The sequence below is a fragment of the Diorhabda sublineata genome, chromosome X (assembly GCF_026230105.1).
Source record: "Diorhabda sublineata isolate icDioSubl1.1 chromosome X, icDioSubl1.1, whole genome shotgun sequence".
Classification (NCBI taxonomy): domain Eukaryota; kingdom Metazoa; phylum Arthropoda; class Insecta; order Coleoptera; family Chrysomelidae; genus Diorhabda; species Diorhabda sublineata.
In genome coordinates, this window is record NC_079485.1 from 1,370,144 (window position 1) to 1,394,156 (window position 24,013).

At 32.0% G+C, this 24,013-nt stretch overlaps 1 protein-coding gene across 2 annotated transcripts in view; it reads left to right on the plus strand.

The window, feature by feature from the left end:
• The window catches only part of LOC130451153 (NADPH oxidase 5), a 99,957-nt gene that overhangs the window by 19,284 nt on the left and 56,660 nt on the right, over positions 1–24,013 (plus strand). Inside the window, exon 1 of one of the 2 annotated variants that reach the window (XM_056789981.1) lies at positions 7,302–7,402. The exons of the other annotated variant lie outside the window; for it this stretch is intronic. The gene's annotated coding sequence lies outside the window, so the exon portion shown is untranslated. Of the gene's footprint in view, positions 1–7,301; positions 7,403–24,013 lie in introns of those variants that run through there. 2 annotated transcript variants of the gene reach the window in all.

Consider the following 24,013-nt stretch of genomic DNA (forward strand, 5'->3'; position numbering starts at 1 on the left):
GGTGGTTTCGACAGTTAGTATTTATAGTGTAGTAGGAGCTGATGACTAAGCTTTTTATTGATCGAACTTAAGTTTTAATTTTATGAAGAGGAAAGTGATGTTATGATTTATTAATAGGAATCTAGCACTTCTTGTTATAATTCTTATACCTACGTCATCACATCTTAAACTTTCTTACATTATTCTTCTCAAGAGAATTCCTTTTTTTTACTTTTCCTTCCACATCTTCGTCTAAATCTCCACAGTACTAAAAAGCGTGATAGAAAAAACATCACTTACAATGTTCAGAGACTGAATCACTAAAGAAAAGCCGACCGTAAATAATGACCAAACTTGTTACATATTTCAGGATGAAAAGTAGAAAAAATTTACTTCAATCCTAAGCGGTAGATCAAACCACCATACAAGAAATGTACAGAAATGTTATTCAATGGTATACGGACGGGTCCAAAGCAGCAGACAGAAAATGGTATAGGAGTGTACGGGCCCAGTACCAAAAACTCTGAAAGCATGAGCAACACGCATTTTTTAAAGTAGAAAATTATTCGATTGAAAAATGTGTGTTAAATCTAGATCAGGGAATCATAATCCTCTTCGATCACCAAGAAGATTTAAGGTCATATATCATAAAAACCAATTATCAATACAATCTACAGGAGCTGAAACTGCATACAGATGTTGTTGCACGGAGGACGACACCTACATTCCCTCGAAGTGTGAAACGCTACGGAATTTCATAGTACTACACCTGGTAGTGTATGAACTTTCTAAAAGGAGTTGTAAACACTGGGTTCCCCAGTATCGCAGCAAGAAAGGAGCATACAATAGATCCTTTGGGTCTTTACATACATACATCCTACTGTGATTTATTATATTGATTTATAGAAAGCGTGCTTCTTGGATAGTTTTATATTTGTTTTCCTCCATTAATTTGCCAAGTATTGGATTTGATATCGAGGTAATGCGATGTCTATATTATATTAGCTTTCTCCCGAGATGCGTACATTCACCCTTGCTACTATTTGCTGGTGTCCATACACCATCGCCATTTTATGGATGGTTTTCTAATTTTATATAGAAATATCTAATTTTATTTATAACTATGAATCTTAGCTTGCCACTTTATTTTCTTTTGTTGTATTGGCACCTCAGTTGTTTAATTTGTAATGGTTTTCTGGAATATCCATAAATCTAAAATCACTAATATTGTTATATTCAACTTTTGTTAAACACTGTATACAACATATTGAAACGGCATCATATCTATTCACAACTTTGGCTGCAAATTACAAGTGAAGGTTGTAATGAAACTGACGATTTCAAAATAATTACCAGAAAGTATCATAAAAATAAGTAACTATTTCTAAACGCATAAATAACTTTAACATCACTATAATTATACAAACCAACTGCGAACATTTCCAGAATGAGGCTTATCTATTTTATAGGTACATATAGGCTTTTAGCTTGATCAACATGTACATCTACAAATAAATCCCAATACAAGAGATTTGCCAATGTAGCTGATTAGCCAGCATCGTGTAAAGGATTTTATAATTATAAATTAATTTTGAGATTAACTATTCTCGTCAGGTATAAGATAAAGTTTATTTGAGCAAGTAATGTTCGAAAGGTTATAAATAATTTTGCAGTACAAATTGCATTGTATTTAAGCTTTCGTTCTCCGCCGCCTCTGTCTATTCGCGATACATTCAACAACCGGTGAACGGATTTTTACAGATAGAGTGATTTATGAGAAACGTTCAAATATGTGAATTGTTGAGGTTTTGGCGTAAGTCGTTGAATTAAAACGAGAGTGTCAGAAAAACTTACGCCGCCAGAAAACATCTCCACGGTACAAACCAAAAAATATACAGTTGAAGGCACCCGTAACATTTAATGGAATAGCCCACAGTAGAACAGTACCAACATTTGCCTTCATTATCAAGAACTTTTAAGAAAAGATCTTGCCAATCGAGTTGCTATGTACGCACCGGCATCTGCATACAGCTACAAATGTCGTGGATGAGTTCTCTAGTTCAACCGAATGGGATGTATGTAGGTTTGATTTTTTTGTATTCAGAGCGTCCTTTCATTCGCAGGATAAACTCAGAAGAGTCTCTTTTTGTAGGTTTACTACTCCCATCTTAGAATACAGATCGGGACGGTTCGTCGGTCTGGGTGCAGTAGTCTTATGCATTTCATACACAGTATTTTAAATGTTTACGCCATATAAGTTTAATTAATATCTTAGTGGTTATAAAAAAAATTAAGAATTTCTCCTATAGATAACAGTATAGATAACTAGTATCTCCAGTATCTCTAGTATATTCTAGTATATAGTTTTCTAGTGTTTTTAAAGTTGTGAAAGAATTATTATAGATTTATAAGGAAATTAATGTATTCTACCTCATGAAATTAGAGGCATCCGTTGATATATAGGATATATTGATACAGACAACAATGGCTGACAAGTATTTCATTTATATAAGTAATAATTAATTTTTTTTTCTTGAAACAAGTGACCCCCAAGTCTCAGTACACCACGCACCAACTTTGATATAATCAAGAGGGCTAACTTTCGTACCGGTAGTGGCTGTTTAGATCTCTAATACGGTTCATATTATGGAGTGTAGAGAAGGAGGAACATCTCTGGGTTAAAAAATGTGAGCTGATTTTTAATGGGAAAATAGGTGGCGCTGATTATAGAGGGTATTTGCTTGAATTTTACGCGCTGATTTGAAAATAACTGTATAGTAATGCTTTAAATAATGCACCGTGATAATGAAATTAGTAGTATTAAAATAATGAAACGATTAACAAAACGGAATCTCGTTAAATTAACTTTATTATTTATCTAGTTTCAGATATAGTAAGTGTCTAACTTAAGATCTCAATCCCATAGTACAATCAGCGCCACGTATTATCCCTACAGAATTCAGACCATATTTTAAGCGTACCGTCCATAAGAGATGTTCCTCCTTCTCTACACTCCATAGTTCATATTTAAGCACTCGTTTCTGTAATTTTTCTTCTTCTTTTTCTTTCAATAAAATATATGAACTTATGTATTGCTGTTTAGTAATCAACGTATCTAATCATTCTCTTCTCATGTAAATAAAGCAAACCTTAAGCAAAAAATATATATAAAAATATATAAAGATATGTTTAAACAATAATTTAAGCTGGTAATATATTTTTTTCATATCTCTCTATCTTTATGAATAGATTTTAAAAAAGGAAAAGCAAACTGACATCAATGTTGTAACAGGCATTTTGCGCCTTTATTTTAGATAATAACTAGAAACAACTATTTATTTTTTATTGATTTTCGATTGATTTCGATTTTCCATAATATGTTCTCGAGATTCGTTGGAATAAATGCATTATTCACTCATGGTCTCTGTAGTCGTTGATAGAATTTGGTCTGTTTTTAATAGACAGTGGAATAATTAAAAATTCTCGAACTGTATAATCGCTATACCCAACTATATATCGTTAATTACTGTCAAATTTAAATTTTTGTTCTGTGTAGTACTTTTCCAATCGCAAACAATAAACGAGATATAATCTATTATTTCAAATAGTTTCACAACAATCAATTTGTCATTCTATTTAATAAATCGATTCTTTCTAATTAATACAGAGTACTATTAACAAGGTTTCTTCGGAATAAAACAACCCACGCTACTGTCTTATCTAGTAATTACAGATTATCTAGTTTCTAATCGGTTGGGAAGTTAATGAGTGGGCAGCTTCTTTAAAAATATTTCATCACAATAATTATTTATTATTCAGGAACGTACTAATCATCATTACGGTTAGCTTTAGTAGTAGAGCATTTGTTAGTGAAGATTTCGAAAGCGATGCTGTAGGCGAAGGTCTGTTACCTAGAAGTAACACGCTAACAAAATTTTGAACAGTTTACAAATGTTCGAGAGTAATGTCTAACGAAAATTTTTTCTTATTCTCTGGAATGCCCCAAGGCTCAGTACTAGGACCTATTTTCTTTCTTCTGTTTATAAACGACATCGCTTATCTCACGGTATTTCATAGGACTATATCTAGTGACCTGATCACCCTTAAATCATGGTGCGATTCTAACCTTCAACGTCTTCTCTGTTTCTAAAACCAAAGTTTTATCCTATAAAAATAAATTGAAGCCATTTTTATTAAATAACACCACCATTGACGTCGTTGAATCTGTAAAGTTTTTAGGGCTTGTTGTGGACAATTCCTTGAAAAGGGAATTACATATTGCCGCTTTATCTAAAAAAGTTCCTCCTGTTTTGCGCTGAGATCCGTTTCCAAGAATCGAACTTATCCACCTCGTTAACAGTCTATTATGCCCTTATTAAGTCGCATCTCTGATATGCCCTTCCCTTCTGGGGTACGTGTAATGCGTCTCAATTTGAGCGTATCTTCAAACTACAAAAGAAAGCTGTTAGATATTAACTCGGACTTAACAGCAGGGCTCACTGCAGGAACTCTTCTTTCCTTATTCATCTTTGAATCCGTTCGCCTAATTCGTAAGCACGCTTTTCCAATTTTAGAAAAATCGTTGCGAGGCTATCCACTTAGGAGCGCGGAGCACGACGTTCAGAATTAGTTAAGGGCTCAATATTTTACAATTAAAATAATGCACAATCACTTACCAATTGAAATTAAATCGATATCATCTTTTCCCGCATTCCGCAATAATTTGAGGGCATAATTACTGGAAAGTGCTTTCTACTAATATTTTATTCCGGACATACTACTTTAATTTTTTCTATGGACTTATTTACTAATTATTACCTATTACTATTACCTATAAATTAGTTACTCATTATGGTTTGATTGAAATTGAAATTTTATTTCATTTGTTTTATCTGGTGTTTGTTTTCTAGTTTTTACAAGCTTTTGTCTACAAATTGTAACAATATTTTGACAATAAAGCTTTTCTCATGTTTTACTAAGAAAAAATAAACTTATAATTTAAAACGACAGATCCATAGGATACATAGTGATTAAAACCCGAGGGCATAGTCCTTTGTGATTATTTTCTGAAGTTTGATTATTGTGTAAAATTCATCAGTTAATTGATTCTTTGAATTTAATCTTGTAATCTACATAGTCCCAATACGGCTCTGGAAATGATTGTTACGTATAAAATACCTGACGTTCAGTCAGATGAGATTTACAATTTAATTGATCTATTTCTGACTACCGATTGAAAAAGTTTATCAAACAACGGCATCGATTTCATTGATTCTTATCATAACAACAAAAGATTTTTATAGGTAGCTGTTAATATCTACGGGGGCTGTAAAAATATTTCAGGATAATTATATCATTATTTAGGTACAATCTTTAAGACGATATCCATACTAATATTCAATTAGTTAAAGTTGTAATGTACTAAAACGTATACTTTGGTGGTTAGTACTCTCTATTCATAATTGTGGGAGAATTAATGTCTTTCCTATCATGTAGTATGGAGAATAATAGTATGTACCGTATTAATAGCTTAGATAAAATTTCTTCTTCTCGAGTTATCGGTCATTTGAGATAATTTGTCCCAAACTAAAATAAGCCTAATCTAACCTAAGTAGAAAATTTGTTCCTCTCTGCTAACAACATCAAGAAAAATTTCCCGATTTGAATGTGAATAACATTTTAATAAATAAAAACGAGACCAACAATTATTCTAGACTTTTTTCTTACTGTACATCTTTCCTCTCTTTCCTCAAGAACCTGTCTCCTGAAAATGGGCTTCCTAAAATAAAACCTTTATGAAATTCATGAACACAGTTCAAAAAGCTCAACCGAAAGTCCATCAATCCAATTATTGCGTGTTACTATGACACTAAGCCGGAAGATACGGGACTATAGCTCTCAATACCTTCATTAAGTCCAAATCCTTCTACAATTTGCAACTGTAGCTTCAGCAAATAATATCTCAACTTTTTCCGTACCTCCCAATATTATGTGTGAACTCGCATTTAAAGTTTGTCTAATTATTTAGTCCGAATAATGATATTATGTTCTTTATTAGAAAGATTTTGGTACATAGTTTATGCAGATTTATACCTTACATTTTGTTTCAGACTCTTCTTAGATTTTCAAAGTGAATGTAGTAGTTATTTGGAAGTTGAGCCTAGTTGCTCTGTTAGTGCTAATGGATTAGAAAGTAATTTGGTTCAACTAAATTCTTAGTATCAAGTTCATCCTCTTTGAAATGGATGATAATCATAAGATTTCTGTACAAATAATTCTCATCCATATATTATAAATCTTATCTTTAATGAGGTCTATGGAGTGCTCAATTTTTTTAATATTTAAAAAGTAACAAAACAATATGAAATATGAATAAATTATGTAGTAGATGAAGTACATTTGTTTTTGCGGTGGTTTCTAACTTCAACAGTCATTTTTATAATTCCAGATTTATAATTCCGTCATTTATAACGAACAATAATATTTCAGATAACTTCCAAAATTATCCTGTATAGGATCAATAAAATACAAGTGCCTCATACAGGGACAAAGACAACGAAACATGTAGCATACATACAGGAAAGATCTTTAGCATTCTCCAAGCTTTCAAATATATTTCACCTTCACGTAAATACATTGTGAAGACTCTACAACTATAAATCCATATAAATTGTCTCCTGATAGATCCATTGGAGCAAAAGAAATCAAATTTTATAAATAATATGAATATATAAAAATAAAATCTGCAACTATTCTGTTACCTCGTAAGACTTTTCGGAAACTATATTCCTAGATATCAGCTGGTTGGGAATAACAGTAATATTTAGCAGTTATCACAGATTCCACATCAAATTTTGATAATTATTATTATTTTTAAGTCCTGAGACACAAGCTTCAACGACCTGCCAACTACACTACTCATAAGTGTATAAAGATATTATATGGTAGGCTAGAGAAGATCAGGTTAACCAAATCGTGATTCCCGAAAAGATGCCAAACATATATTGATAGAATGCAACTATTATTTTCCACTTCTCCTATGTTATCCTCAGTGATAAGTACCTCCCTTGACAAACTGTCAACTACAACGATATAGGGGAAAAATAAGATGAAACCTCTACTAAATTCTGTCAACTTTTCCAATAAATCAACCAAAGATATAAAAATTATTGAAGCCATAATATATTTTCTAAAATGTAATGTACCGGGCCAATGACCGGAGTGCCCACAATGAGAACTAGTATCACAATAAAATAAAAAGCAAAGTTTTTGTTTCAAATTGTTTTTAAACTTTTACAATACGTCTAGTAAGTAGTTATTAATAAATTAAACATAAAGAGAGCTGTGGAGGGATGTATAAAAAAGTAAACAGTTTTTAGTGTGTAATTTTGCAATTTTAGTATTTACAATCAAACAAATACAGGTATGCATTAATATTTGTTTAATAATATGAATTTACAAAAGATAAAAATATTGTAGGCAACAATCTTAGGCTTAAAATAAATGGTAAATACATTTTTCAAACCATTAGACGACTATCTTAGCTTCAAGCTATCACACATTTTATGATGTTAATAACATTTGCAGAGAAACATACGGAAAGTGATTTAAAATGATTTAATTTCTGATTTCATAATCTATCTATATTTACGTGATACCTGCATGAAATTGATGTGGTATTAAGTTTATTTTTCTTTGGTTATAATTGAATAATTTTATTAGTCATTATTTCTTTGAGCTTTGAATGCTGGAATATTTCATATCTGCCCGGCTTACAAAGGTTAATTTGACGTTTTTGAGCTCGCATAATCCATTTATCTTAGCTCGGAAATGAGTACTTTACAGTTTTACCAATGAATGGATTGGTTTGGAACACTACGTCTACACCAACACAATTACCTTAAGTCTCTGAACGCGCGTCAAACAGTGTATGATATCACCAACGGTTCCAGAAATTCCAATTAGTTGGATTGATTGAGTTTCGGTTCGGTTTTTGAACTGAATTTTTGAATTACACGTTACGGTAGTTACTAAACATACTAAAAACATCACATTTTCTAAGAAAATATTTCTATCTAGTTATCGGTCAAGTAACATAACCTAACCTAAGATGAAATCAACTTCACCTAACCTAACAATAAAATTGATCTGTTCTTCGGTGTGCTTGATATAATCAAGAGACAATTCTCAATTCGAATACAAATAAAAGTGGAATAAATCAAAACGTGAACAAAAATTATTTTGAATATTAACCATACTGCACGTCTTTTTTTTCTTCAGCCAAGCCCCCATATCCTAAAAATAGGCCCACCAAAATAAATATGTTTACAAAGCCTAATCGGTGGTCAAGCAATCTAATTGGTTGTAATATGATTCTAAACTGGGCAGGTACGGGAATAAAACCCTCAACGTACTCATAAATTATAAATGCTTCTTCAATTTTGATCTGTAGCTTCAAGAAATGATATCTTACCATTTTCTGTAGCTTTAATATTGCATATATTTGAAACTATTTTAACATATTTTTTGAATTAAATTATTTCATTTGAAAAAATTCCAAAATAGAGATTTAGAAAATTATTTCAATAATTTTGATATATATACACTTTCGTAAAAAAATATAAGCGACTTGTTTATACTCGGCAATCGAAACGAATATGATTTCCAGTTAAATATTTACATTGTTGTAAAAATAGTAGCGAGGAAATAAACTTTTGTTTCTGTTGAGTTTAAAAATGTCCGTTTCCACGTAAAATACTTCATGCATGATCAGACTTCTAATCAAATTCTATTTTTAGTCGATGGAATAACATTTGTTTTATTATTTGAAACAATAAACATGACGTTTGACGTTCATAATTTTCCCCCAGGTCATTGTATAAATGACTTTTTTGACGTATATCTCTTGTTAAATAAATATTTGTCTAATTAATTTCTTGGTTATATTAACACATTTTGATTCATATTCGACATTATACTTCTACAATATACACTTTCTTAATAAATTTCTTCATTGGATACATTACGATATTTTTGGTCATGTTTTTCTTTCTCGGAACTCTTACATATCGCTTTCATTTAATCAGTCGAGAATAAACTAAAAATCAAATGATTGCATAATATAATATCAAAGATGTTGGGAAAAATCTTAACTGTTTATTTTTTTCTCCGGATCATTAGAGTAGCATGTGAATAATAAGTAAGGCATTCGTTTATAATCCTAATAGGATAAACGTGAATATTTTCTAGAATTAATTTATGCTTCAAAAACAGTAGCGCGGTTGCTAATAATACCTTTTCGAGTATACATATCACTAATCGGTTTAGGACTATTCGATTTACAGTAAAATTGATTACTCAAATGTTTTATAAAAATATTACCTTAATAACAGTAAATAAAATTTATATTCAAAATTTGAATCAAGCTGTACTGTCGAGACTGAAAATAGTTTGGCGATGTGATAATTTTGAGGTTATTATGGTACTAAATTATGCAGAAAAATTTGAGAAAAAATATATTGATTTTTCAACGTAATCTCCTTTTAGTTCCATACACTTTTCCCAGCGATGTTCAATAACTTCGACAGCACTTCTTTATTGTTGGAAAATCTTTGACCACCGCGCCATTTTTTCAAGTCTGGGAACAGAAAATAATCCGAGACGGCTAAAACTGGCAAATAGGGTGCATGAGGTAGCAATTCATGAAATAACATTGATTTCTTCGCTCAAACGTTGCATTGCAAAGTTCGCCGTTGTTAGTTTCACCTTTTTCAATATAGTCAATGAACATAATCCCACGCACGTCGCAAACAGACCGACGCCATTACCTTGCCTACAGATGAAACTGTCTTTGCTTTCTTTGGAGCCGATTCTCCCTTCTTAATCCATGGACAGAAGTTTCTTCAAAGGTTATCAAACGGCGCAAATTTCGGCTTTATTTCTGTGAAACATTGTCAGTCACTCGATGGAAACATCTTCACAATGCTGATTCATTATTCATTCACTACCGATTTGTGGATTTTCGTCATTATATCTAGAGTCGTCACCTCATTTCGTCGACCTCTGCGATGCTGATCTTCGCAGGTTGTATGGCCTCGCTTAAGCTTTGCTACCGAATAAAATCTACTTCAGCTTTTATATTAGTTGGGCTAAGGCCTTTCAGATAAAAGTATTTTATCAAAAAACCGGGACCAATTTTTACCATGTTTACAAATTCACTGAAAACGTTCACTATTAATGGCTGCCAAACAACTAATTTATATCTAGTTCAAGTTAGATAACCCTTCCTATGCACGCCACTGTATAGTAGTTTATTACAAACTTTTTTATTCATGTGGAAGCCTCCTAGGTGGTGCAACATTGTAAGTATATGTATATCAACTTATTTATGGTTGAAGTTATCAAACCTTATTAAAACTTCGATGAAAGTTGCTTCAACATTTTAATATGAAAGAATTTATACATTCAGAATTCGTTTTAATTTACGTCTAACACATTAATTCACATGATGAAGCAAATTATACGGATCAAATCGAAATGACAGGATAGATTCATTAGCTATTTGAATGAAAAGCTGAGAATATATACAATAACACCTCACAGGTCCAACTAATAAAACAAGTTTTAAGAAAAGTTCCAGTAAAGACACTGCCGAATACATTTAACTTATTCGTTATCTCTGATTAACTGTTTTTCATCTCTCTTCATCAGCTACTTCACTAAAATATCTGCATTTATCGAACAGTTATCACATTACATCATATGAAAAAAAGGTAATGAAGCGCCGAGTCTTTTGTGCAGACTTTGTACTGTTACTCTAGCTTCATTCAAGAGTAGCGCTGTTTATAAGAATCAGACAAAGAGTGCTTAATATTCGACGGCCTTCAAAAAGCTGCCAACAGGAAAGTTCGTACTGTTCGGTCTTTAAAAAGCTAAAAACGGAAACGAAATTATCCAAAGAAAGCTAAAGAAAATTTAAGTATTTCCACTTTTTATATATCCTATAAATATCATGTTGACAACATTTGAAAGTTTACCAGCGATTCAACGTGTAGCTTGATTACTATTATATTTAAAGATTATCTTCGTCCATTTGAAGAAGTCGAAGAATGCAATTGAATACAGCGTGGGCAAAAGCAATTCTTACTTAGCGATGCATGTCAAGATAAATAGATACCAGTAGCAAAGACATAGGAGAATAAGTTCATTGCTAAACTGTTTTGTGTGGTCTCAGATGAAAGGGAATATGAGATGTAACACTTAATAAGAATACTGAAACGGCTGCAGATGTAACTACTATTTTTTGTTATACTGAATGATTGAACTACAGAATTTAGTAGTAGAATGGATTCTTATTAAATGAAATTTCGATTTTTAATAATAATTTTTAAACACATATTTAAGATAGCATAAGCGGTTCATATAGAAACTATAGGCATACCCGAATTCAGAATCCTAAATAAAATAAATAATACAGATTACACTGGCCAACAGAATTTAAACTTTTTTTGTCATACGAAAACTTACACCAAATTTTGAATGTACTATGGCTACCAAACAATAATGTATCAGTGGGAAAAAATTGACACATCAGGTTTCTTTGTGACATCAAAACATATATTTTTATAAAAAGTACAAAAGTCTTAGAAAAATTATGTACCATAAATGGGTATGATTTTCGTTTGGCTTCTAGTAAGTCTCTCAACATTAACTTGCTAGCATTCCTGGACTTTTTTCCTTGATAGCGCTTTTATATTAAGGAAATGTCCTGATGAAATCTTTCGCCTTGTTCGTAACTCACAGCACCCAAATTCTCGGGGAAGAAATCCAGATGAAAGTGCAGGGTATATATTTTTAAAGACATATTACCTACAACTCAAAACTTTGTATTATTAGAAGCTCAATGATTAAGTCTTTGTTATTTTCCGCTTTATGGTATCCTAGGAAATTTTGGGCAAGATTCACAAAACATTTCCAGGCGACTTTTTCCAGATCATTCAGCTTTCCAAAGTTTATATCCATTAGATAGCGTATTTGTGGACCAAAAAATATTTCCTCTTTAATTTTTGCCTCGCTGAGTTTGGGAAATTTGTATTTCAGGTACTGCTGCATAGTTTCATAAAATTTTCTTCTGCCCTGGAGAAAGGGATGCACGCTTGGGCAATACTTTCTTTGTGTACTGACTTTTTTTGTCTCTGCTGTCCCATTCGTAAATGAAACAGCAATATTTTGTGTAACCACAGATTTTCCAAACAAGTTCACTGTATTTAATTTTTTCAAGAAAGAACTTGTTGTTCTCTGACTCTTTCACATCAGAACCATGGGCAACCGGCACTGAATTACGTTTATCTCCGTTGTATGGCAGCACTGCTTTCAGGATAGTTTTTAAGGAGTCAATGAACAATCAGTAGTGACTTGGATCAACTTCAAAATAGACTAAATCTGCTTTGTAAAAGTAATGTTTCATTTTATCGTCACGATGTCGGAAATAAGAAATATTCGTACTAGGGGAAAGGAAATTCCAGTCGATTAATCTAGACCCTAAAAGCTCAGCTTATTTTTTAGACAAATTCAAATCACGTAGAAACAAAATCCTGATTTTCTGCTTGATTTGGAGGCTTTGGCACAGGCAGTTCGACATTATGTATGATTGGTATTGGTTTCGGTACTGGACAGTATGTTTGGACTTAGTTGTGATGCCTTTTGTTTGAATTAAACAAAAATAACATTCACGTACATGATTTTTTGGTTCCGTTCAAACCATTGGTATAACAAAAGACAAATGTCTAGATTCTTGTTTAGCCCAAACTAATAGAAGCCTCACACACGTTACACAACATATATGTGGAAATCAGTATTTATCTTGGTGGCGCACAGGAAAACGAATATAGTCTAAGTCTCGACCTGAGATGTAGAAGTTAATTCTCCACAAACATGACAAAAACTGTTCGGCTTATTAGAACACTTTCACGACGTATTTACATGTATGCAACAAAGGTAACTTAGTTAAATTAAGTTATTCAAACAAAAACACTTAAATAAGGTCAGAAAAGAATATATAGTTGTCTGACTGGATGTGTCTGTGAAACAAGATAATAATATTTTTTTTGAATGAGAGTACATCAAAACAAATAAAATCTCTCAAAGCTCGTGTGACAAAAACAGTGTTCACCATTGTTATTTATAAGGCCATTCTGCTAATATAAAAATACTAGAGATACTTCGTGTACATTGTTGACAGTTTTGTTAACAGAAAAGCATTCAGTGAATATATTTTATAGAAGCGTAGGAACTCGAAAAATGTATGAAACGAAGTTAAAGAACAAAACTGGGAAAACCCTTCACAAAAACTTGGATACGATCAGGGCCGGATTAAGATTTATAAGGCCCGGGGCTAAAATAATGACGGGGCCCCCTTAAGGAATTCGAAAACCCGGAAAAATTCACAAAATAATATCAATACGTTAGATTTGTGGTATCAACACATCAAAAAATACAGAATGATGGGGCCCTCTTGGACCTGGGGCCCGGGGCTATAGCCCCTCCAAGCCCCTAGCTTAATCCGGCCCTGAATACGATTACTAACAATAAATTCATTTTATAGTCACCATTAAATTGGCATAATTACTTTATTATCACCAACATGTTTGTCTTGATATTATTTTTGTAAATTGTGAATTTTTATGTCTAACTAAACATTTATTTAGATTAAATGTTTTTTTAAGTAAGCTTGATTCTACTTCTAAGCCTCATGTGAGTATAGAGTATTTGAATACTTCACTTTCTACTTATGCCATGAAGTATCATCCAACACTGATTTTTTATGATATTTGCGACGGACCGAAATGCAGTTGATATGCTTGACAAAAAAATCAACATCACTGGAAAACACAAAATAATTATTCGAGTAGTCTTGTTGCATAGTTTATTTGAAAGCAAGCCAAACAATTATAAACACTGTCAAGTGTTAACAGCTTAACAATTTCCATATGATTATCGTATATTAGTTCAGCTTAGCGCTTCAATGCATGTGCTTAATGCGAAGATTAAAAGCCAAGTACTATTGCGGATGTGAAGTGATTATTTATGAGTCTGTCAACTTGAAACGATGTTTAATAGAATTAACCTCAGTTTTCCATTATTTCAACATAAAGCTGTTTTAGAGTTACTAATTTTTTGACGTATATGTAGATGAAAAAATTAAGAATTCTGTTAGTTTTAAAATGGCCATAACTCAGTGAATTTTTCAAAAATTCGTAATTTATTTTTGTTTACCGTAGTAGTTGAATTTATTATATATTGCTTATTAACCTATTTGTCTCTAAAATAAATTGTCACTGTATATAATAATTTTTTTACTCAAATATATAGTTTTAAAAAACCAATACACGTTCAGTCGGTCATCGATGTTAAAAATTAATGAATCGTACACTCACTCGAGCTTTTATTAGCTTCATTTTTCTTTTGCACTTCGTGGTGGTCAGAATAATTAATCTCCAATTTTAAAGCAGAGTTCAATTATACCAAGATACCCTTCATGATACATTTTGACAACTGTGTTTACAGGCTCAGACACGATCATTAATAATTCTCACTTGAAATGATCATATTAATTGTCTCGATATCGGATTTGGACAGTTTAATAAAAAATTAATAAATAATTCAAGTTCCTTAGATTGCGTTGAGGCTAGATTCATATCTATAATTTTATCTGACAATTAAGTTATAAATTTTAATAAAGTTTTATCTGCTAATATTCGTGTAAACTGTAATTGTATTGATTAAAGGAAAAAACAAATTTTCACAATCGACTCTATTGACTTGATCTTGCTTTTAATGAAAATATATAGTTCAATAAGGAATTATATAGTTAAATCAATTCACCCAGATGCAACCATCAACAAGTCAGTCATATCATTGTATAAAGAATAGGATAGTAGAACAGTGAAAATGTTAAAACCATTTGGGGCAATTTTGCACGCCATCTAGTTACTTTTACGCTCGTTCTTCATAAAAATGACACGTAGCTTAGTGCCAACTGAATCCCAACTAAATGTGAAGTTTTCTTTATTTCGAAAGTTAGTTCGAAATTCGAACCGACAGTACATTGTTGCCGATTTACTTTTTATTACGAAAGTGACACAAATTGCCTATTCGATAGGAATCTTTACAATAAATAGGTAGGGCGTATTTTGAAATATCATCTTTCTAATAATGTTATTCATCTCGAACCGAAAATAAACTTAATCTCAGTACTAATTATTTGTCACCAATTTCAATGTATAAAAAAAGATTTTTGTAATGAGTTCGTGTAGCACTAGCAAATGAAACAAATAATTTTCCATTAATCTGTTAATCACTTAAATTTGGGATAGAAAGAAGAATCCTTACACAAAGGTAAATAAAATATTTCATTTGGTGACTGAAATAATATGAATTTGCGATTTCAGAACCTCGGTCACGAATGTATTTTTGAAACATTCAATTTTGATGATATTTTGTAGAGGCGAAAAAATAAGTCCTGGCTATTTTGTATGTTTTTTTTTTAACTTTCAGTTGATTTATGTGATTTATCCATTTTCCCCTTTCTTCCTGGGAAAAGCATTTTTTATTTTGTTCCGCTTTCGTACTGTATTAATATATTTGATAAAATCAAAACCAATAACTTTTAAACAGTTTTAACTATACTAATATTTTAAACGTAACGAGTTGAAATATATTAAATGTATCATAATACAATATCGTACTAATAATTCAATTAATGACATTGTAGAATTCTTCAATTCTTTATACAATGGTCATATTAAACACGACTTCATAATAGCAAATTCGTAAAAAGCAAAAAATAGAATACAGTTTAAAAAAACTAAGAAACACGTTTTTAAATTTGGTTATACTGAAAAGCTACGAATAAATTATAATTTAAAAAAACTAAAAAACACATTTTAAGCAATAATCAAACTAAAAAGTAAAAAATAATCCTTGCATAAGAATGAAATTACTAATGAGAAAATTAAAAATAAATAAATAAAAGCATTGGATATTTTAACATTTTTAATATTCAATAATTGAAGAAATAATTCGGACAGTACCCGGAATCACTTTCAGATTGATTCCAAAACGCAAAGTTCATACAAAGCACCCCGCGCTTTTATAATAGTGACAGTAATATTATTCTTATACCAAGAATTTTTGTCACTTTTTAATAAGATTATAGCTAAAATTGAGTTTTTCTAATAAAGTATATTGATTTTTCTTGAAATAAGTCATTAATGCGAGCTTCTTTGCAAATGATGTTTCAAATGTAAAATATCTTCAATAACTCAATGGTTCACGTACATGGCTTACAATCCTATGGCTGTACATCGAATCTGATTAGGAATGTGAATGAAAAATTCAATTTTTTTAGAAAACTGTTTAATCTGAAACTGACTTTAGTTTTACATGAAATTTTAGTAAATCTTCGTACGAATAATTTAAAATTGTAGATGCTGTAGTAACAAATTGGAAAAAGTATAGTTTCGGGGGATTTCATATTGGCTCTCTTCCCAGGTTCTTACCTACACCCTTGCTGCCATGTCCTTGATATAATATCCATACATCAGTTTACGAAAAGTATCAATCTTTATTATAGTAGTAGCTTATTGTAATCCTTGAAACCTTTCATGAAAGATTCCAAGTTGATGATGAATTTATCGAAAGCACAACCTATCTTACTTCGCATATTATTATAAATTTCATTTTTCATATTTGTCTTACAACTCTCTCGTATTCGTTAAGTAGTGTTAAGTGAAATTAGACTTTCTAATTTACTAACACCACTTCACCAGCACGCAGTTTATTCAACAGGCAGTCTAAGTGCCCAATACGGCCAACTATTTCTCATAATATAGTTATTTATACTATATACCATATATACCATACTTTTTTATATAGCGACCCCCTTCAAGCTTAGGAAATTTTAAACGACCCCCTCCTCCATATAAACGTTCAGTTGAAAATCGAGGAGCGCGTTGTATTTATTATTTTAAATGCTACTTCCATATTTTCATTTATAGGCCCTACATCAGTTTTGCATTGCCACTTTTTTCAAAAAATAGTTATAATAAAACTACAATAGTATTTTGTGTGATTTTTATTTGTATTTATATTTGTACGTAGTGTGTATATTAATTTTAAAATTTTATTTATAATGATTGAAAAGTATCAGATCTTTGCGACCCTTTTTCAGTAGTCTCGCGACCCCCCTGGTGGTCGCGACCCACAGTTTAAGAAGCCCTGCTATATACTATACTAAAAAGCGATTAGTTGACGACTCAAAAAAACTACGGACCCTTACAACAAGGCACTCGACAGTAACCTTTTTTCGAATTCCTTTTGTAATTTCTTAATGCAAATTTGTTGTCTGACTTATGTCGGCCTCTGCGTAAGGAGATGAAAATGTGATTTAACATAATTATTTTTCAAGTAATTTTCGATTATCAAAGCAGTCCAATTTTTACTCAAGATTACGTTTATTATAATCGAGACGCAGAATTCAAACAGTTCAATTGACAACATAATTTCATTGACTGTGGCAGGTCTGGTATTCGTCGTAATAACATTGAAGCATATCTTTTTACTTTATGTTTCGACCGTCGGAATATTAAAAAGCGGCCACTGACACTTGTTTATACTCATAACAGTCAAATTGCAAGTTTTATTACCAATTTTAATATCTTTAGTATCGAAATATATACTTTTTAGTTAATTCGTCGGGCAAATGCATCCTATTTTATAGTTCTGTAACCGTGGGTAGATGCAGATGTTTTATAAAATGAAATCATGTTCGTTCGAATACATTCGAATCGAATAGCGGCTTTATTACTATGTAAATGGTTTGACTAAATGTGGGAAAAATTAAAGATGTAAATATTTTATAGAACTCCTACTCTATTCTTTGATTAGTTGAATGGTTTCTTCATGGTTGGGTTGTATAATTGTGAAGTTATTTATTCTTACACTTATGAAAATTAGAAATTCAAATCAGATATAGATTCATATAAAAGCGAGGGTAGGTGACATGATCAAATGAAACTACAAGGTGGGCATTGAATTTTTGCGCGTGTTTCGCTATTGTACCACCGTAATCCTACTATATTTTCATTCTATATGGTATTTGGACGATCTTAGGAATAAAAGACACATAAATGATATATCATCTGCTACGTGGCAAATTTATCCTTTAAACTATGCGAACTTGTACATATTACAAGCTTTTTCTCGTTAAATTTATTTATTCAATTATTTTCATATGCGATTAACATTTTAATATCGCAACTTCATTTGACCGGCAATTTTCCTACACAGTAACGGAACCGCCAAATTGAGAAAATTGCACTCCATTAAATAAACAACTTAATAGCCCCTTTTTTATGCAAAGATGCCGCTGGCGAGTTGATGATATATTTTAAAATTTGACAGTAATGATCTGAAGAAATTAATAATATTTCAAAAATTATTTTCAAGCTTCTTCATGAAATTCTTCAAATTTTCAAAGTATAAATTAATACATATTATCAATAAACGTACATGTATCAGTTCTATAACAAAGATAAGAAAACTATAGGGACTTAATGAAAAGAAAAAAATTACCAGGTTTGTAATAGAAATAAATAACACTTTGTATTTATAGAATACACTTTTTTCGACTTAAGTTAAACGTATATTCAAAAATAAACAATTTATTCTCTTGTTAATCTTTTAACAATCTTATAAAAATCATCATTCATTAATAGTTCCGCGAATAATTTTAAACAAAAGTTTGGTTCTCCTCATGATATACAAAATAAATGGGTCTATATATAGAGCACAATTAACATGTGTGTGAGGAATTATTGTTGAAGATACAAGTAAAATTTGACATTGTATTATAGCTAGAACCTCCACTTCATAGTACTCGAAATTAGCTATTTTTTGGTATATCATCTACTGAGAGCTCTAGGTGGCCCATTTGGGTTAAAAGAACATTCCATTCTTCTTCGACCATTCTGATTCTAGACAACAACAAGTCTAGAAAAACTTCCATTTCTGCTGTTTGTCTTCATAGTCCCTATTATACAGAAGCACGATTGTTTAGGTGTCGTTTCGATGACTACTGCTTAAGTTTTCTTTTCCAGGCGATTCCTCCAGGTTATAGCTGTTGTAGCTTCACTTGAGATATCTTAGATGATCTTCTTCCTCAGCAATTTACTATGCTGATATTCGTTTTCCCTAAAGTCCCGCTCATACCTTTCATCTTCGATGGATACTGGGATGGCTGTTTCTTTATGCTTCAGAGAAAGATAAAATGACAAACCAATAAAAGCATTAACTATATCTAAAACTTTTTTTAGATTGTAGCAGTATTACAGCTTTTCAACTAGATGAATGTAGCATTTGTTGAATCAGTATTTTTGATATGACTTTTATATAAATATTTATTGTACCGCTAATGCATTGTTCATGTAGTTAACAGATGATGTAGTTGTAATAAATTATCTCACGAAATAGTAAAATGCACGTCTTAGTTTATCCATCACGCGCATATTCTTGACTTTGGCACGTCCCCTGAAGGAGAATAGTTACGAACGAGATATTCACATAGAAAACTATCGACAACACATTTAAAGATATATATCTATGAAATATAGTAACTATAGCATATAGTTGACAGATTTATATATTTCTTCTAATATAAATAAGGTTTTCCACCTGAAAAATTCTGTTACCTTTCAAATATAGTGGAAATTTCATTTGGGATAAGTTGTTAAATAGATTTTTTATGTATATTATTTGTATTTTCGCTCTCCACCTAACGGCCATTGTTCTCTTCAAACATATCACTCAAGATATAGTATACACAGGATGATATTGAATTATTATAACTTTATTTGAAATTATTAACAATATAGTAGCTTTTACCCGCGGCTATATTAGAACCTGATATATAGATCTTTAAATGTAGAAAAATTGTCAAAAACCTACAAAAATCCATAACTCCACATTGAATGTCCGCGCCTAGCTCCTCTCCAACTCAACCCATTTAAGTGTTCAAAACTCAAAGGAAAAAGGATATTTCAGCGAGTGTTCTTAAACCAAAACGAACTCTGTAGCTATATTAGAACCTGAGATATAGATCTTTGAATGTAGAAAAATTGCCAAAAACCTACAAAAATCCATAACTCCACATTGAATGTCCGCGCCTAGCTCCTCTCCAACTCAACCCATTTAAGTGTTCAAAACTCAAAGGAAAAAGGATATTTCAGCGAGTGTTCCTAAACCAAAACGAACTCTGTAGCTATATTAGAACCTGAGATATAGATCTTTTAATGTAGAAAAATTGCCAAAAACCTACAAAAATTCATAACTCCACATTGAATGTCCGCTGCTAGCTCCTCTCCAACTCAACCGATTTGGGTGTTCAAAAACTCAAAGGAAAGAAGGTGTTTCAACATGTGTTCTTAAACCAAAACGAAGTCTGTAGCTATATTAAAACCTGAGATATAGATCTTTGAATGTAGAAAAATTGCCAAAAACCTACAAAAATCCATAATTCCACATTGAATGTCCGCACCTAGCTCCTCTCCAACTCAACCGATTTAAGTGTTCAAAAACTCAAAAGAAAGAAAGTGTTTCAGCGAGTGTTCTTAAACCAAAACGAACTCTGTAGCTATATTAGAACCTGAGATATAGATCTTTAAATGTAGAAAAATTGCCAAAAACCTACAAAAATCCATAACTCCACATTGAATGTCCGCGCCTAGCTCCTCTCCAACTCAACCCATTTAAGTGTTCAAAACTCAAAGGAAAAAGGATATTTCAGCGAGTGTTCCTAAACCAAAACGAACTCTGTAGCTATATTAGAACCTGAGATATAGATCTTTTAATGTAGAAAAATTGCCAAAAACCTACAAAAATCCATAACTCCACATTGAATGTCCGCGCCTAGCTCCTCTCCAACTTAACCCATTTAAGTGTTCAAAACTCAAAGGAAAAAGGATATTTCAGCGAGTGTTTTTAAACCAAAACGAACTCTATACCTATATTAGAACCTGAGATATAGATCTTTGAATGTAGAAAAATTGCCAAAAACCTACAAAAATTCATAACTCCACATTGAATGTCCGCTGCTAGCTCCTCTCCAACTCAACCGATTTGGGTGTTCAAAAACTCAAAGGAAAGAAGGTGTTTCAACATGTGTTCTTAAACCAAAACGAAGTCTGTAGCTATATTAAAACCTGAGATATAGATCTTTGAATGTAGAAAAATTGCCAAAAACCTACAAAAATCCATAATTCCACATTGAATGTCCGCACCTAGCTCCTCTCCAACTCAACCGATTTAAGTGTTCAAAAACTCAAAAGAAAGAAAGTGTTTCAGCGAGTGTTCTTAAACCAAAACGAACTCTGTAGCTATATTAGAACCTGAGATATAGATCTTTAAATGTAGAAAAATTGCCAAAAACCTACAAAAATCCATAATTCCACATTGAATGTCCGCGCCTAGCTCCTCTCCAACTCAACCCATTTAAGTGTTCAAAACTCAAAGGAAAAAGGATATTTCAGCGAGTGTTCCTAAACCAAAACGAACTCTGTAGCTATATTAGAACCTGAGATATAGATCTTTTAATGTAGAAAAATTGCCAAAAACCTACAAAAATCCATAACTCCACATTGAATGTCCGCGCCTAGCTCCTCTCCAACTTAACCCATTTAAGTGTTCAAAACTCAAAGGAAAAAGGATATTTCAGCGAGTGTTTTTAAACCAAAACGAACTCTATACCTATATTAGAACCTGAGATATAGATCTTTGAATGTAGAAAAATTGCCAAAAACCTACAAAAATCCATAACTCCACATTGAATGTCCGCTGCTAGCTCCTCTCCAACTCAACCGATTTGGGTGTTCAAAAACTCAAAGGAAAGAGGATATTTCAGCGAGTGTTCTTAAACCAAAACGAAGTCTCTATCTTGAATAGAACCTGAGATATTGAGGATAGAACGTGAGTATGTGAAAAACTCCCATAAGTAATGTACAGGGGGAAATCGCATTTGAGTATAACTTGAGAATGGTGAAAATTAGATGAAATCCGATGGTTGATGGCTGATCTGTGCATCAATACCTTTCATTGAAAAAAAAAAATTAAGCAAATCGGTTGGGTAGAACGCCTGAACGGACTCGGAATGGAAATCATCAATTTTTTTAATATATAAGATTGGATATTAGTTCATTCTTAACCAAAACTCCAGAGCTCTGAAATACTTTAGCCAAATTCTTTATGGTGAAAGAGTACATGAAGCAGACAATTCGTTGCTGTTGAATTGCTGTGAGATCGCCAACTTACTCTTTTGTGATCTGTTCACATTATGTTGTGACCGTTTTTAAAGAGAAAATTTCTAAGAAATTCTTTTTGTTTGTCCACGGCAAATTAGAGATTACCAGGAAACTCTAAAATGTGATTATACTATGTAAAACGAGGCTCTCACAGCCGTAGTTAGTTAGTAAATAATTTGACGTCATCGGGATACTAACAAGTGAACTAAACTGCGTATTTAAATAAATGAGATTAAGTGTTAATACATAGTTTGGAATATGAGTGTTGATGAATAGTTGTATGTAAGTTGGTGTACAATCGAGTTAAAAACTGTTTAAATAAAAATAAAGAACATTACATAATGATACTACCTCAAACCACTGTTAAATCAATCCGGTTAACAAAAAGTGAATTTTCTGCTACTATTGATAATAAAACTTCAAACATAGTCCGCGGTTTCGTTACTATTTACGTTTTGAGATATGGCAACACTGATATGAAAATTGCCATCATTAAGTTTGACGTTTTTAATGGTGAACGTACTCAGAACGTGTTATCATACGAGTGTTAATTCAGTTGTTTACAAATACTTGAAACATTCATTTTGGTTTAAAAATGCAATTAATTTTCGTGCGATGATTTTCTATGACTTGTATTAAACTAAAACCAGTGTGGCGATCAACTCGCTTCGATTTTTGAAGATGAAACACCATTTGGAGCCACCGTGTTTCGCTGGTTTTCCTAATTCAATCCTGGTCACACTTCGCTACGGGAGGAATTTCGTGAAGGCTGTCCAAAATCGGCTGTTGTGCCACAAAATATCGATGCTGTGCGTACACTGATATTGCAAGATCGTCATGTGATATACCGTATAATTTGACAATCGCTACAAAAAAAGCTCGTGTTTATTGGTGCAGAGAAATGCTGAAAAAATCAAATCCACGGTGAATCAAAAGACGTCTATTAGATCGTAGCAGGTGACGACTCTGTATGGGTCTTTCAAGACAAGCCAAATTCAACAAAGTTGTTCGAACACGAAGGACTTCGAAGCAAATGGTCGCCTGTTTTTTTAGAATAACTGGACATGTCGCCAACGTTTCATGAGCAACGTAGAACAGTGCACCAGCATTTGTTTGACAAAAGTGCTCGAAAAAATCTGAAAAACCAATATCAGAAGACGAATCATTCTCTACCACGAGAATGCGAGCTGTTACGCCTCAAATCAGACGAAAACGTTTTTGGAGAGTCAAAATACGGAATTGATCATTTTTTTAAGGATATGAATCCTTAAAATTCAACCCTAGTGTTATTTTCGTAATAAATTTGGTGTTCGTAACTTTTTTACTCTATACATCGATATATTAGAAGCTAGATTATTCTAAATTCCTTAAATCGCGCAGATCCTTTTTCTGATACCTTAATATATTCGCAGTTGTCTCAAATATTACAGAATATTGAGATGTTCGAGAGATCTGTATTCTGTATTTCCCTATTTGATATAGCCCTAAGTTTGAAATTTTACTTTATTATTATTATTAATTTTTTTATAAATCAGGAGCTTCCAACAAAGTAACAAATGTATACTCATTCAACTCTATTTAGAGTAACGGATGATTATCAGTATACAAACGTCATGTAATGGTACGCCCTCCCGTGAAGATAATATCGCGATCGTGTGTTATCGGGTTTATGTCTACAATAG